The 3,931-nt window shown below is 38.6% G+C and overlaps 1 protein-coding gene across 1 annotated transcript in view; it reads right to left on the bottom strand.

Moving 5' to 3' along the window:
- LOC111086116 (kielin/chordin-like protein) overlaps positions 1 to 3,483 on the bottom strand; it is a 19,034-nt gene extending 15,551 nt beyond the window's left edge. Inside the window, exon 1 of the mRNA XM_022387714.1 lies at positions 3,362 to 3,483. The gene's annotated coding sequence lies outside the window, so the exon portion shown is untranslated. The remainder of the gene's footprint in view (positions 1 to 3,361) is intronic.
- Between the last annotated feature and the right edge of the window lie 448 nt (positions 3,484 to 3,931).

Here is a 3,931-nt window from a genome sequence, read left to right on the forward strand (position 1 = left end):
TTTTGTATGTGAAAGACTTGTAATATTAACTGAAAGACTGCCAAATTTCATGAAGATATACCTAATATATAGAGAGTTATAAGTATTAAATTTATGTTAACTTTAAACGAGTACACAAGGTCACGTGACTCGGTCAAATTGCCCGACCCCATGTCGAAAGATTTAAGCCATCATGCAAGGTCAGCCCTGATTCCAGGAGGGAGAGCAATAGAACGATCCAAGAGATCATGGGAGAAATTCCACTAAAGGGAACACATGTGTGCCCAACCTAAGGGAATGAGAACTTCCAAGGAAGCCCAGGTTCCCAAAATGAGATAAAACCTTTTACGCAGTGAGAGAAGGTGAATGTACTGCCTTCGTGACTGCCCATTTCATATCCCCAAGCTGAAGTGGAGAAGGCTGGGCTTGACTGAGATGGGAATTGAAAAGAACCCCTAAATGAATGAGATATTGAGTATGGGTGAGAAGGGACTTCTCCAACTTGATAAGGAACTCCACCTAAGCAACATCTCAAAGAAGTAATCAGGTATGCAAGACTGACTGGGCCTGAGAAGAGGCAAACAGAAGCCAGTCATCCAGGTAATGATGAGTCTGAAGACCTAGAGAGTGAAGATGTTTAACAAATGAGCAAACCAGTTGACAGCACACAAAAAGAGCTGAAGCCAAACCAAACAGCAGTGCATGAAACTGAGACACAGCCCTCATGGATGAATCTAAGAAAAGATGTGACCCTGGAACTATGGGAATATGAAAATGGGCATTTGTTACATCAAACTTTGTCATCCAGAGTCCCAGAGAACAAACCCACCAAAGAAAAAGATAGGACTTCATGGTGAACTGGGGTGTTTCCAGAAAGGTATTCAGCCAGGACATATCTATGATGGGTCTCCAATCTTCCAGTTTGAGCCCTCCTACACAAAGGAGCTATTAAACAGGTCGTGCCCACTCATCTGGGATTTTACACCCATATATTTGTTGTCCCCACAAAGATTGTGGAGCTTGGATCTGGGGGCTTTGAACTACTTTAATCAATCTCAGTTTCCCCAGTAACATAATCAGTTTTCTGATGAACTCAGAACCCTCCAGTGATGCACTCTGGCCCATTTATTGGCATCTGCACTGTCTTTTAAGACCTGGTTATTATGTTGTTAGGAATTGCTGAGGAGAAATGCATTATTGAGGAGGTGTATATCCCCCTGTCTTTTTTGAGGGATCTTTGACATGCCCCATTTCTGCATGAAACCATTTTTGTGGGTCATCCTGAGTCTTTGGAATCTAGGGTTGATGTAGCAAGGCTACATTTCCTCCTTGTCTTGTCTGGCTGTTCCCGCCCAAACTTCACTGGTTCGTGTTCCCCATGCCTCTTCTTCCTCTCCTTGTCCCTTACCCCGTTCCAGGTGTTCCAGTCCTTACCCTCATTTTTCACATTCCTCCAGGGGTCAGAAGTATAGGTGACAGGTTGTATTTTCCAGGACAGGTGGGGCCAGGTTGCAGCAGTTCTCAACCATTTGGTGTATCTTCATGACAGATCTGTGGGTTCTACTGGTTCTGTAAGAGGGTCTTTGCCTTTAGTTCAGGTTCCCTCCCCCTATCGTATTCACTCGTTTTCTTCCCTCCTCCTCTGGATTGTGCCTTATGCAGTCCGTTGAGAATCCAACAAGTGAATCGAGGCTTACTGGTAAGCCAAATAATATTGGTCCAACGACCAGGGGGAAGGGGCATGCCCGCACCTGACAGCATTTGATCAACAAAATGTTTAGCATGAACATGGATGTCGGGTGAGGGAGGAAAAACATAATAATCAGAATGAGGTTCTTCACCCAACAAGGTAAGAGAGCAATCAATGGCTAAGGATAAAGATTTAAAATTTGACACACTTGGTCAACAAGGTGTACGAACGGTGAGGTCGGCAAACTCTCCTGACTGTTAGCATTATGTGACTGACCAAAAAAGGCTGGGGCTGGAAAAATAGAGTCCAAATTATCTTCACCCTGAATAAATTCTTCCTCAGAACCTTGTTCAGGGGGAAAGGGAGAAAGAACCAACTGCTGAGTAAATATGTCCAACTCTCTGCAAATTAAGACTTGAACTTCCTCGGTAGATATCATCAACCTACTTTGCTGGGGACTTGTAACATCACTATCCTCAATATTGGCAGGAACTTAATCATATTCCATCATAAAATTTGATTTCATATTTCAAATTACAATTCAAATCATGGAAGAATTCGTTGAAAAACAAAACTAAAATTCAAAAGCAAACACTTTGAGTTTAAACTGGTGAAAGACTGAAATGAAATCACAAGGAAAAAGCAACCACGTGGAGTGAAGTAAACACATGTCTATACACTGTAATGCCAATCAAGAAAGTGAGGATAGTGCTAGAATAGTAGAGAGAGCTACCTGTGCTAGTACAGGTGGCACAGTATGATTGGTGGAGGGTAGTCACATGATACACATGTTATGAATAAGCACAAAAATAAAGGGGTATAATAGACTGGTGTGGTATTACCAAAAAAATTTTTAGCAATGCTTAGAGGGAAAATCAAGGTTGGGATAGCTTTGGTGATAGGAGGTAGTACCTTTTCAGAAGTACACCAGTAGCATGTTTTCCATTTGCCATCTCCAGCTGCTTGAGGTGTATGACAGGTGAAGAGATACATTGTGAAAGGAATTTGTGTCACTTTTCTAGACAAAAACCCTTTATGATTATTTTGCATACTGTTGCCTGGGTTAAATGGATGGCTTTTGCCATTGTATTCTAATCACTTACAAGATATGGGGTATGAGTTGTTGCAAAATATCATAATGGATGGTCACAGTGCCCCAAGTTGACCTATATTTCTTTGTTTTCCAATGTCATTTAAGTACAAGAGATATCTCTGACTTGGAAATTCTAATTCCACAAAGTGAACACATCTTTATGATTTAAGTGTATGAGTATTTTGTGTTGGAAAGGCTGTCACATAAGTGATAAATTTTTAATGGCATCCATTCCCTACAAAATAGTGAACAATGTCAAAATGTAGTATGCCATTCCACTGTGACTTTATATTAGCTGTGTATGACACCTGACATTCTGATTTGCATATTCAAAATCGTTTGAATATGACACAATCAACCCTATGTACTGTATACTGTCTGCATTTGTTTTTAATTATACAGTTAGGTGTAAGATAAGTTTGATTATAATACATTAATTTTACACATGAATAAATCATTTGTTAACAGTACCAAGGTTGTTACAAATAACTTTTTAATTCTTTAATTTAAAGACCAAAAAGTTTACCAAAACAGATTGTTTAAGCAATATAATTGAAGCAGGCAAGCAAGCTTGTAAAAATATGTATTTCCTTACTTACCATTGCATACAGGGCAACAATGTCCTAGTTGATGATAGGGGTGTTGACAGGGAAGGTTACACTGGTTCTTTGTGCAGGTTACATTTCCACCCTACAAATACCACATGGACATTATAAAATGAAGCATGATTTAAAACCTTGGAGAAAGAAAGCAATGCAACTACAAAAGCAGGATTTCAGAGTAATGGTTCATTCTTCTTTATCATGAAGAATATATAAAATTTAAGGCTTAGCATACACATAGTTATTAAATGATTAATTAAAAAATATGTGTTAAATATAATTATTTTGGCTGATTGAAAAATTCACTGGGTTTAATAATCATGAACATTTTAATACATGTCTAAAGCTTTTATTTATTTTTGTTTCAATCAAAAAAGTCATAACATCTTGTTATTCAATTAAAATTGTTTTAAACAAATATATATATATACTTGATGATCCTAAAATGAATCACTATTTGATTCTTTAGGTGAACTAACATTTAAGAAGGAAACTAATCTGAACAATTCTGAAGCAAAAGCATTCAATGACAGGAAGTCCATGTTAAGCCAAAGTTCCACTGAGCCC

The sequence above is a fragment of the Limulus polyphemus genome, unplaced genomic scaffold, assembly GCF_000517525.1.
Source record: "Limulus polyphemus unplaced genomic scaffold, Limulus_polyphemus-2.1.2 Scaffold860, whole genome shotgun sequence".
NCBI lineage: Eukaryota > Metazoa > Arthropoda > Merostomata > Xiphosura > Limulidae > Limulus > Limulus polyphemus.